General features: G+C 36.7%; 1 non-coding gene across 1 annotated transcript; it reads left to right on the forward strand.

Annotated features, from left to right (window-relative positions):
* The first annotated feature begins 669 nt into the window (after nt 1-669).
* On the forward strand, nt 670-776 carry LOC127077349 (small nucleolar RNA R71). The gene has a single exon (XR_007787180.1). It is a non-coding gene; the product is annotated as a small nucleolar RNA R71 (small nucleolar RNA).
* Nucleotides 777-13,603: the final 12,827 nt, after the last annotated feature.

The following is a 13,603-nucleotide window of genomic DNA, read 5'->3' on the forward strand; positions in this document are numbered from 1 at the left end:
GTCAACCTTGGTTCATAACTGAGTAATCAATTCGTTAACATGAATGTTCTGGTTCATGAGCTCCTTGTTTTGTTGGGTTTGAGCGGTGATAAAAATTTCCATAATTTTCTCAAGGCTCGACTTTGGTGGTACAGGTTGCATAGGTTGATTTGATCTAGGGGCTTGATAACTAGGTCTCGGGGTGCACTATTTTGGATAGGGTTATTATTTTTATAGGAGAAGTTCGGGTGATTCCTCCATCCAGGGTTATAGGTATTCGAGTATGGGTTCCCTTGGGTGTAGTTTACTTGCTCATAGTGGGTTTCGTTTAATAGACTGCATTCTGCAGATTGGTGTCCTTTGGTTCCACATATCTCACAATCCGACGAAACTACGGCTACAGTATTCGGGTTTATGCACATATGCTCGACCTTAAGGGCTAATGCGTCCATTTTAGCTTGCATCATGTCTATAGAGCTTAGTTCATGCACTCCTCCTTGGGCTTCCTTCTTCTCAACTGTAGCTCGTTCGACTCCCCATGATTGATGGTTTTGAGCCATATCTTCGATGAGGGCACTAGCTTCAGGATAAGGTTTGTTCATCAGAGCACCGCCTGCGGCAGCGTCTATGGTCATCTTCGTGTTATAGTGAAGTCCATTATAGAAGGTTTGAATGATTAACCAATTTTCTAAACCATGATGTGGGCATGCTCGTAACAACTCTTTATATCTCTCCCAAGCTTCGAACAGCGATTCTCCTTGGTTTTTGGTAAATCTAGTTATATGGTTTCGAAGAACGGCGGTCTTACTCGGGGGAAAGTATCTAGCAAGAAAAACTCTTCTAAGGTTATCCCAAGTCGTAATGGAATTGGGTGGAAGGGAATCTAACCATGATAGGGCTTTATCTCTGAGGGAAAAAGGGAATAATCTTAAATGTATTGCCTCAGGAGAAGCTCCATTGGTTTTAAAAGTGTCTGCTAATTGAAGAAATATTTTTAAATGTTGGTTTGGGTTCTCAGTAGCGAGACCTGCGAATTGTCTCTGTTGCACTAGTTGCAACAGGGATGGTTTAAGATCAAAATTATTAGCTGGGATGGTTGGGTTTACTATACTAGAACTAGGTTCTTCATTTGATGGTTGAGCGAAATCTTTAAGAGGTCTTTGGTTTTGATCTTTGGCCATAGCTCTCTTAATTCTATGAAAGAATAAACGTGCGCGAGCGTAACGTTCAGGTTCCGCCAGAGGGTATACTAAGCTTAAACTTCCGGTGCTGCGAGTTCTTCGCATTGACCGGCGGGAAATAGCCTAAGTCTAAACGATATAACAACAGGAAAATGAAATTTGACGAAATTGGTCCCCGGCAACGGCGCCAAAAACTTGATGCGTGTGCTTTTCGCAAGTATACGAACGCGTCAGAGTAATATAAAAGATTGTCGAATCCACAGAGACCAAGTGTCAATCTATCGTTATCTATTGTTATGGTGTTTATCAAAGGCAATCAAAATAGGTGTTTTTAGAGTGTGCAATGAAAATTAAATTATTGAATAAATTTTAATTAATAAAGACATGGTCGAATATAATTCACATAATCAATTAATAATCCAAGTACTTGCTAATAGAACTACTTACGGGAAATGTTTCCTACTTTGAAAAGAACTAATTTAACAGGAACTGTCGCTTTCGCGTATTCAGAACCGAGTTGTACTCCCTAATCAAACCCTCTTATTGTCACTTAAAAAAGGCGCGCATTACGTTAGAGTAGTAAACCTATTTTTAAGAAATATAGTATCTTGACTAAGTTGAAAAGTATTATAACCTGGATTTCTTAACAAAAAGAGGTTCTTATGAACCAGACTCTAAACTTATAAACACGTCCGAAAATAGTTTTAAAATCTCTTTTCTTCTTAAGTTAAAAACTCCTAATGAACTAAACAAAGCGCTTTCGCTGTTTTTGAAATAGTTAAAAACAATTAAGTTTAAATAGACGTTGGACGGCTTTCGATCTTACCCAACGGAATTGAAGTGCGGGAAAACTTAAGTTGAAAGTTAAAATAGCCCTTAAGTGCTTCTACGAACAATTGTACGGATTATCGGTTCAATTATGATCCTTACATTCTAACCTTATAAATTTAGTTAGACATGGTAAAGTAAAAGTGCATTAATTTAAATAAAAGTAGTGCGAGTGCGGAAAGTAAATAAAAGTAGTGCGAGTGCGGGAAAATAAATAATTTAAAGCGAGTGCGAGAAAATAAATAATTTAAAGCGAGTGCGAGGAAATAAATAAAAGTAAAGCGAGTGCGAGGAAATAAATAAAAGTAAAGCGAGTGCGAGGAAATAAATAAAAGTAAAGCGAGTGCGAGGAAATAAATAAAGTAAAGCGAGTGCGGGAAAATAAATAAGATAAAGACAAGTAATAAAAACCTGCTCCAATCGGAGGGTTGAATAAATTGCAAAGCGGAAATGAAAATGGCGGCAGGATTAACTTCCTTCCAAAGTGCTCCAAACTCGATTACAGACTCGATTACACAATTGTGGTAACACTCCAAAGCAAAGCGATTACCACTTTCGAATACTGAATATATGCCTAAGTGAAACAAAGTTGCTCTGAGTTTGCCTCTGCTCTAAGTTTGGATGATTGAGAAAGTGATTTCGAGTTTCTATTTATAAGCAAGTAAAAAGATGGAAATGACAAGGATACCCTTCAACTTGAAAATGGGAGGGAAAACATTTCCTCTTGTGGCGCCCGCCACAAGGCCATGGCGCCCGCCACAAGGCCAATCTGAGGCGCCTTAGTGGAAGTAGTGGGGAACGTGGAAGTTGAGGGAGGTTGAGCTTGGACACGTCATGGCAGGGTCTATGGCGCCAGCCATGGTGGAAGCCACAAGTACAAAATGCTGAATTTTAGGGTTTTTAGCTCTTTTTCGCTCCTTTTCTCGATCGGGGCTCCGATTAAAGTAAAAACATGAAAACAAAGAAAAACATAGTAATAAAACAACAAAATAACAATAAAACAACTAGAATGCATGTGAAATCGGAGTCGAAAATACGGTAAATTTCAGTGTTATCAGATGTCGCTGTAATGATACCTAAGTGAAGGTGTACATGTGATGATAGGTGTTTATGTGAAATTATAACCCGTGTTATGGAGCAGGATATGTTTGATATGAGTGACACCCTTTGTGGTTGCATTTTTATTAAATTATGCATTAAAATTGTATGTGGGGTTTAGGGTGTTACACCGGCTGCATGTATCCACGACCGTCCTAGCAAACAATTATAGGCTGGATATATGTCCATCACGAAGAAAGTGATGAAGAAAGTATGAGGGCCGATCTTGATGGGAAGATCTACTTCACCAATTACTGTTTACCTTGACCCGTCAAACGCCCTTACCACCAGCTCTCTTGGCTTCATCACAAGTCCTTCAATGGTCAATTTTGAAAGAGAACTCTTAGGAAACACATTGAGAGATGATCCAATATTCAACGTAGATGTGTAGAGCCTTGTTATGATTCCTTCCTTCGGCGGGTAGTTTTTCATCACTAAAACCCAGACTCAGGCTGATAGCTATGTTGTTGTCCACTCCGTTAAATTGGTAGTCAAAAATCTCCTGCGGCATGTGAGCGACTTTTAGAAATTTGACCAAGGCGTCACGATGTGCTTCAGACATCATACAAAACCCCTCTGGTATTGGCTATGCTCACTATCGGTTCATCACACGTCATGGGCTTCTCTTGCATTATTTTTCCACATATATAGACTACTGAGTCGTACACCCACGAAATAGCTTTCACGTCATTGTAGGGAAACGATGCGGGTATTGTTATCACCATAGGAGTAATGGGGTTTTCAGCGAGGGTCATCTAAGAGAAATCATATGGTATATGTAATGGTAAAACTTAGTCATACGGGATCTCAAGAATAGATACTTCTTTGATAGTGGATGGGTGATCTATTAACAAAATCCCTTGGTCCATCAGCTTCTGTATGGTAGACCTTAAAATTCCATATTGTTGTGGGTTAATTAGACAATTTTCATAAGTGGTTCTGCAAACATGAAATGCATTATTTTTCATTAAGACGTTCTTTATTTCGATGAGTGGAGTTTTCAGTTCGTCCATAGAGGTTATCAATCTTCTTCCATTGTCCATCTCTACCATGTTCACGGGTTATTTGTTGTGAGGAGGAATTGGGTTATTGTTTACATTCGGGTTGTTAGACGCGAATGTAATTTCTTTGGAATTGATCAAATCTTTGCACCTTATATTTCAAGGCCTTACAGTTCTCAATTGAATGGCCAGGAGCACCTGAGTGGAACCCACATCAGGCATTAACATCGTATCCGGGAAGAAGAACCGCCAAAGGTGGCCCTAATTCCCTTAATTGTACTAATGATCCTTGCAACAAGTATGGTAGGATGTGTCTGTATGACATTGGGACTAGATCAAACCTTCTCTCGGGACGTCTTTGTATTTGTTGCTGTTATTGCTGATAACATGGTTGTTGTTGATAACGAGGTTGTCGTTATTGTTATTGATAATGTGGTTATTGTTGTTGTTGTTGTGGAACTGGAATTGTGAATGGCTGTTGTTGTTGGACTAGAGCTACGGCGACCACCTGCTGATGCTGGACCCAATATGTCGGGGTTCTTATTCTGATTACTGCGGTTGAATTAGTTTCTCTTTCCCTTTTCTTTCCGTATGCAACAAAGGGTTTCTTTGCAACACCGGTGGTACTTATATCATTTTGGATTTTCCCCATCTTTATCATATTTTCAATCCTTTCACCGGCCAAAACCAAGTTGGAAAAGCCAGAGGATGTACTCCCTACCATCCTATATCAATATGGGCCATGCAGATTGCCCATTGTAGCGGTAAACTCATGACCATCAAGTTATGGATAAACTTGACATCTATAAAACCAGAGTCGCCACCGCACTTTTATTGTTTCCAAAGGAAAAGGGAAAAGTACGAACCAAACCCAAAGATAAGAATTTTTCAAATCAAAACTAACAAAATACCATAGATTACAAGTAAGGGGGTTGGTTACATAGAGGGAAGGTGTTGCACCCAAAGTATCCTAGGTACTCCTAGGGAGCCATTTTTTATGTGTGCATTTGTTTTTGCTATAAATGATGTTTGATAAAATAGAGTGTACGGGTAACAAAAGAATTCATTGATTATCTTTTTGTGTTTGACAAGACCTTCGATCTCGTGCCTATGTACCAACATAAAAATGAGGGATCAAACCCTCGTAGTTCGTGGTATAAATTTCAAATAAGTTGGTAAAATTATTTTTAACAAAAGTTTAATAAGAAAAGGCACAAAGGGGCAAAAATTTTAATGGAGTTATTAGTTCTTTTTGTCTTTTGAAATTTAAGTCACTATGGTTAATTTTATTTACAAATTTGATTTAAGAAAGAGTTTGAAAATTCAATGGCATAAGGCCAAAGTTTTTAATCATTAAAACATGTCTAAATTTGAAATCAAAAGCAAAGAAATGTTTTTGAAATTAGGGAGAGACTTTGAAATTTAATAAGTGGGAGGAGATGAAGAGGCTATCATAAGCACAAATTTAAAAGTTAAGAGTTGAAAAGATCTGACCAATGGGATCCAATCCAACAGACAAGAATGTCATATAGAAACCCATTTTCCTTTGAACTTTAATCAAGTAATGATCAATATGAAATGAGTAATATCCAGACATAATGAAGATCAAGGTATCAAATAAAGATGGCCACATCCAAGCAAGCATTCCAATAGCTAGCAATCGTCATTGTCGTCCAATGTATCAGATGAAATATTCCTTGATCAACTTAGAACAAAACATCAGACACAAGATCAAAATAACAATTAAGTGTGAAGACATGGCTTCTCGAGTATTTTGATGAAGACAACAATGCTCGTACAAGGTCAATCATCAAAGAATGGATCAAGACTTCAATAGAGCAAATTCACACAAAGTTTCAATCATACAAAGCTCAAAGCCACTAGAGAAATTGATCACAAAGGTATTGGAATTTAATCTTAGTTAATGTTTATATATAAAGTGTTCAATTGACTGTTGCATGCATAATATGATATGGACACTTAGAATTTATTTCAAAATGGTTACAACTTTTAAAAGTTCTCAACTTTGCCTTTTTTCAATAGTGGTAACCGGTTAACACTTTTGGGGTAACCGGTTAACCCTAAACAAAATTCAATTTCTGGGCAGAGTTTGTTAACATGTAACCGGTTAACACTTTCTTGTTAACCGGTTACACAGTTTAAAATTTGAATTTTTCTTAACGTTACAATTAATGTAACCGGTTAACACAATTTGGGTAACCGGTTACTACTAGGAATTTTTGAGAAAAATTGCAACTTTTCATATTTTCAATTCATGCTTCTTCTCTATGAACCATGGCATCCATTGGTTGTTTGCACCTGTTTAAAGAGGTTCATAGAAGGATATTTAAACTAAAAATTTTCAGATTGCAAATTACCTCCTAAAAAATTAATTTTCACAATCTTCCTTTGTTTACTATTTTCAAAGATAAGTGTCCAAAATTCATATGCATCATTTGAACACTTCTATAAACATTGTGAGATTGATTATTCCAAAAGGAGAAGATCAATCTTTGATTGATGTGCAGATATTTCCAGATTATTCAAACTTCCATTTATATTATACACTTGTTGTTCTTCACATCTTAATTTTCCAGCATTAGTGGAATTAAGATAGTGAGTGTTTTATCCTTACTTGTTTGATAGTAAGAGGTGCATAAGAGAGAATTGTTCTCTTATCACTAAGAAGGTTTCCTTGTTGTTTAGAAACAAGAGAGTCACTTTGAGAGGATTGTTCTCATAAGTGGACTTTGTTGGAAATCCAAGAGTTTGTTCTTGGTGGTCTTTGTTGGTCATTGTACAAGTCCAAACAAATAGTGAAAATCTCTTTCTTGTTGGAAAGGGGATTGGATGTACCTTCGGATTATGAAGGGAACCAGGATAAATCTCCGTGTCATTATTTTTCTTCACTTTACCACTTTCCTAAACACCATTATAAACCATAAAAATAATCCTTACAACAAGAAAATTTCAAGGTTTCTAATTCACCCCCCTCTTAGACTGATTTCAGACTTACAATTGGCATCAAAGCAGGTTATAGGTAACTTGTTCCTAGACGATCCAAAATGGCTTCCGCAAATAATAATCTAGTCTTCAGAGATGGTGGTAGCAATAACAAGCCTCCACTATTCTGTGGTGAATACTTTGACTTCTGGAAAATTCGGATGAAGGCTCATTTAAAAGCACAAGGAGAAGAAATATGGGATGCTGTCCAAAATGGTCCTTTTGTTCCTACAACGGTTGTTAACGGCGTTGGTTCATCAAAGCCTAAAACTTCATGGGATGATGATGATAAGAAGAAGGTCCTCTATGATAAAAAGGCAATAAATCTTCTTCAAAATGCACTCAGCATGGATGAATTCTTTCGCATTTTGGCATGCACAACGGCAAAACAAATATGGGATACCTTGGTAGAAACTCATGAAGGAACTGCCGAAGTTAAAAGATCAAGATTAAATACCTTGAGTCAAGAATACAAGTTGTTCAGAATGCAGCCCGGAGAATCCATCCTTGACTTGCAGAAAAGATTTGTGCACTTGACAAATCATCTAAAAGCTCTAGGTAAGACTTTAAGTAATGATGAATTGAATCTTAAAGTGCTTAGATCTTTAACCAGGGAATGGCAACCAAAAGTGACGGCAATATGAGAAAAGAAAAGTCTATCCACAATGACTTCCGCTACTTTGTTTGGAAAACTTCAAGAATATGAGACGGAACTTGGAAGACTTGAAAAACATGAGAATCAAGATAAGAAGCCCAAAAGCATCGCTCTGAAAGTTGACTCCAAAGATGTTGAGAAAGAAGACAATCTGGAGGAGGATGAAAACTTCTTGTTACTTGTTAAAAGGCTAGGCAAATTTTTCGGTAAGAATGACAAACCTTCCTTCTATGCGAAAAGAAAGAAACACATCAAGAAAAGAGAAGCTTCCACTTCAATGCAAGAGGTAACATGTTATGAATGTGGTAAGCAAGGCCACATAAAACCAGATTGTCCTCAACTACCTAAGAAAAGTGGATTCGAAAGCAAGAAGGAGAACAAGTACAAAAAGGATTATGTCGCATGGGAAGATAACGAAATAAGCTCGTCATCCGACTCAGATAGTGATGAAAGTGCAAACCTAGCATTAATGGCCTCACGCCATTCCGATGATGAAGTAAATAAGGTTAGTAATGATTTTTCGCTTTTTGATAATGATGTGCAAGGTGCCATAGATGAATTATTAAATGAATGCAAAATTTTGTATAAAACTATATCATCTCAAAAGAAACAAATTTCAGTTTTGGAAGAGAAAATTGAGAGAATGGAAAAAGGTTTTGAAGTTGAAAAAGAAAAGATGATTAGTGATCAAAAACAAAATTTTGTATGCAATAAATGTGAGTCACTTTATTTTCAAATTGTCCAACTAAAAAGAGTTCTTGAAAGATACGAAAAAGGACAAATTGGATTGGAGGGTGTACTTAGCCAACAAAGATATTCAAATGATAAAAGTGGGCTTGGTTACTCAAAGTTTTCAAAACCAAGCTCAAACAAGACAATCTTTGTTAAGGCAAGTGACCAACCAATCCAAGAGAAAGTGAACAAACCTAAAATAGTTCATCATTATCCTAAAAAGAAAAACCTTGTTAAGAAGAAGTCTTATCCTTCTAGGTATAGAAGTAATTTTGAACCAACATGGCAAACAACAACGATTCATGGCTTTGGCACAAAAGATTCACACATATTCATATGGAACATTTGAATAAGTTGATCAAGCATGACCTCGTCATGGGTTTTCCCAAGATAAAGTTTATCAAAGATAGACTTTCTGATGCGTGCCAAAAGGGGAAACAACATAAATCAACTTTCAAGGCCATTACAACTGCTGCACATGGACTTATTCGGTCCATCAAGAACAAAGAGCTTCGGAGGTAATATTTATGCCTTAGTCATTGTTGATGATTTCTCTAGATACACTTGGACTCTCTTTTTATTGCAGAAAAATGACGCATTCAAAGCATTTAAGAAGTATGCAAAGCAAATCCAAAATGAGAAGTCACTAACCATTGCCTCCATAAGAAGTGACCATGGTGGAGAATTCCAAAATGCTTCCTTTGAAGAATTTTGCAATGAAAATGGAATCTCTCATAACTTCTCGGCACCAAGGACTCCTCAACAAAATGGAGTGGTGGAGAGAAAGAATAGGTCTCTCATTGAGCTTGCAAGAACAATGCTTAGCGACTCCAATCTTCCAAAATACTTTTGGGCGGATGCGGTAAGCACGACATGCTTTGTAAGTAATCGAGTCAATATTAGACCTATCTTGAAGAAAACTCCTTATGAACTTTTCAAGGGAAGAAAACCGAACATAGCCTACTTTCATATCTTCAGATGCAAATGCTTTGTCCTTAACAATGACAAAGATAATCTTGGTAAGTTTGATGAAAAATCCGATGAAGGTATTTTTTTTGGTTATTCTCTCTCTAGCAAAGCTTATAGGATTTATAACAAAAGAACTTTAACTATTGAAGAATCTATGCATGTATCATTTGATGAAACTAACCCCTCCAAGGAGGATATTATTGTTGATAATGATGATGATTTAGTAGATATTCCTCAAGAGATAGATTTCATATCCGGTAATGAAAATCAACCGGAACACCATGAAGAACAAGATCCATAAGACGCAAACATCAATGATTTACCTAAAGAATGGAGAACTCATAGAGACCATCCAATCGACAAGATTATTGGTGACATTAGTCAAGGAGTCTCAACAAGATTGAATTTAAAGGATGCTTGCATAAACATGGCTTTTGCCTCTCAAATTGAACCTTCCAAAGTTGATGAAGCCTTAGGAGACGACCAATGGATCACTGTTATGCAAGAAGAACTCAATCAATTTGAAAGAAATCAAGTTTGGGAACTTGTTCCGAGACCTAGCAATAAACACATCATTGGAACTCGATGGGTCTTCAAAAACAAACTTGACGAAAATGGCATCATTGTTCGTAACAAAGCAAGGCTGGTCGCACAAGGCTACAACCAAGAAGAAGGAATTGATTTCGAAGAAACATTCGCTCCGGTAGTAAGGTTAGAAGTTATACGCCTTTTACTTGCTTATGCTTGCTCACTAAACTTTCAGCTTTTTCAAATGGATGTCAAAAGCGCATTCCTTAATGGCTACATCAACGAAGAAGTTTACGTAAAGCAACCCCCAGGCTTTGAAGATTTCAAGAATCCCTCACATGTTTTCAAGCTAAGAAAGGCTCTTTATGGATTGAAACAAGCGCCTAGGGCTTGGTATGATCGACTTAGCAACTTTCTTTGTGAAAAAGGTTTTGAAAAAGGCAAGGTTGACAAAACTCTCTTCATCAAAAGAATCAAGAACAACACATTGTTGGTACAAGTATACGTTGATGATATCATATTCGGATCAACAAACAAAGATATGTGTGAAGAATTCTCCTCAATGATGCAAGGAGAATTCGAGATGTCCATGATGGGTAAAATGAATTATTTTCTCGGCTTACAAATCAAGCAACTAGACGATGGTATCTTCATAAATCAATCCAAGTATTGCAAAGAACTCTTGAAAAGATTCGACATGGATAGTTGCAAGCAAATGTCTACCCCTATGGGATCCGGAACTTATGTTGATCAAGACGAATCCGGTACTTCAATTGATATCACCAAATATCGAGGTATGATTGGTTCCTTGTTGTATTTGACGGCAAGCCGTCCTGACAAAATGTTTAGTGTATGTCTCTGTGCTCGTTTTCAAGCTAATCCAAAGGAATCACATCTCACCGCCATTAAACGAATCATGAAGTATCTCAAGGGAATGACAAATGTTGGCCTATGGTATCCTAAAGGTAGTATGTGCAATTTAATTGGTTACTCTGACGCAGATTATGCAGGATGTAAAACAGGTAGGAAAAGCACGAGTGGAACAGGTCACATTCTCGGAAATGCACTAGTTTCATGGGCATGCAAGAAACAAGTGTGTGTTGCTCTGAGTACAGCCGAAGCAGAATATATAGCCGCAGGCAGCTCTTGTGCTCAGATACTCTGGCTAAAGCAACAACTTCGAGATTTCGGAATAGATCTCAGATGTATTCTTCTAAGATGTGACAACATAAGTGCCATCAACATTACGAAAAATCCAGTCATGCACTCAAGAACGAAGCATATCGACATCCGCCATCACTTCCTTCGTGACCACGTGCTCAAAGGGGATGTTGAAGTTACATTTGTGGATACTCATAACCAACTGTCCGACATTTTCACCAAGCCTCTCGCAAAGGAACCGTTTTACAAAATTCGAAGAAAGCTTGGAATATTGGATGAAGGTGACATATAAACTCGTCATAACCTGTCTTATGATGAACCAGGGCAAAGGTACGCAAAAACATTATTATCTTACCAAAGAATAGAAAAAATGGTGTTTTACAAAATTTTCAATAAGTAACCGGTTACCACATTTCTGTTAACCGGTTAACCAGTAGCGTTTTTGACTTCTGGGTTACTTTTTGTTTAACGTAACCGGTTACCACATTTCCTGTAACAGGTTACCTCGCTGCTGTTCTTTTTTTTGAAAAATAAATTTCATTTTTTTAAATTCATATCTTTTAAATATATTATGGCTCTTAATTATATGATGTATTGTATGCTTTTTATATGCATGATCTCCAAACTGTTAATATGTCTTGTCCCATCCTTTTCGATAATGACAAAGGGGGAGAAGAGATTCTCTAGCATATATTGTATGTATCTAACAAACTTACAGGAACTCAAAATTTCAAAGTCTCCAAATAAATCAAGAATTTAGGGGGAGCATTATCATAGGGGGAGCAAACGTGTTAGAACATCAAGTTCGATGACTCTTTCAAGAATCGCCTTTTGAATCGGGTTGTCATCATCAAAAAGGGGGAGAATGTGAAGACATGGCTTCTCGAGTATTTTGATGAAGACAATAATGCTCGTACAAGGTCAATCATCAAAGAATGGATCAAGACTTCAATAGAGCAAATTCACACAAAGTTTCAATCATACATAGCTCAAAGTCGCTCGAGAAATTGATCACAAAGGTATTGGAATTTAATCTTAGTTAATGTTTATATATAAAGTGTTCAATTGACTGTTGCATGCATAATATGATATGGACACTTAGAATTTATTTCAAAATGGTTACAACTTTTAAAAGTTCTCAATTTTTCCTTTTTTCAATAGTGGTAACTGGTTAACACTTTTGGGGTAACCGGTTAACCCGAAACAAAACTCAATTTCTGGGCAGAGTTTGTTCTCTATGAACCATGGCATCCATTGGTTGTTTGCACCTGTTTAAAAAGGTCCATAAAAGGATATTTAAACTAAAAATTTTCAGATTGCAAATCACCTCCTAAAAAATTAATTTTCACAATCTTCCTTTGTTTACTATTTTCAAAGATAAGTGTCCAAAATTCATATGCATCATTTGAACACTTCTATAAACATTGTGAGATTGATTATTCCAAAAGGAGAAGATCAATCCTTTGCTTGATGTGCAGATATTTCCAGATTATTCAAACTTCCATTTATATTATACACTTGTTATTCTTCACATCTTAATTTTCCAGCATTAGTGGAATTAAGATAGTGAGTGTTTTATCCTTACTTGTTTGATAGTAAGAGGTGCATAAGAGAGAATTGTTCTCTTATCACTAAGAAGGTTTCCTTGTTGTTTAGAAACAAGAGAGTCACTTTGAGAGGATTGTTCTCATAAGTGGACTTTGTTGGAAATCCAAGAGTTTGTTCTTGGTGGTCTTTGTTGGTCATTGTACAAGTCCAAACAAATAGTGAAAATCTCTTTCTTGTTGGAAAAGGGACTGGATGTACCTTCGGATTGTGAAGGGAACCAGGATAAATCTCCGTGTCATTATTTTTCTGCACTTTACCACTTTCCTAAACACCATTATAAACCAGAAAAATAATGCTTACAACAAGAAAATTTCAAGGTTTCTAATTCACCCCCCCCCCCCCCCTCTCTTAGACTGACTTCAGACTTACATTAAGCACAAAGACAGAGTAGCAGATGGATCCAAGAAATTCTCAAGTTTTACATCAGATGAAAGCATAGTTCAAAGATAGCTTAGTCTCAAATGTTGGTATTGACCATGTTCTTTAGCATAGGGAATGTTGCCTAATCCTACGTCCAAAAGTTCAGATCAAGTTCAACAGTCCACCAAATGTTTTTTAGGGTTTTTTCTTATTATTAAATATTTTAAGATCCTAAGACCATAAACAAAACCAAAAGCAGGCAAACAATATATAGAATTACAAGATATGGCTCAAATGAGAAAAGTGAAGAAGACTTGAAGCATAAACAAGTTATATGGAACGTAAATTAAAATTGATGATAAATGACTGAAATTTAAATTGCGTAATAGTAAGTGACTTGAAATTAAAGCAATATTAACAAGAGTTAGTCAAATGTTAGTCAAAAGTTAGCGGTGTTAGTGGTGATTTTTAATTGATTAAGTCATTCTTTGGAGAACACT

The sequence above is a fragment of the Lathyrus oleraceus genome, chromosome 4 (assembly GCF_024323335.1).
Source record: "Lathyrus oleraceus cultivar Zhongwan6 chromosome 4, CAAS_Psat_ZW6_1.0, whole genome shotgun sequence".
In the NCBI taxonomy this organism is placed as follows: Eukaryota; Viridiplantae; Streptophyta; class Magnoliopsida; order Fabales; family Fabaceae; genus Lathyrus; species Lathyrus oleraceus.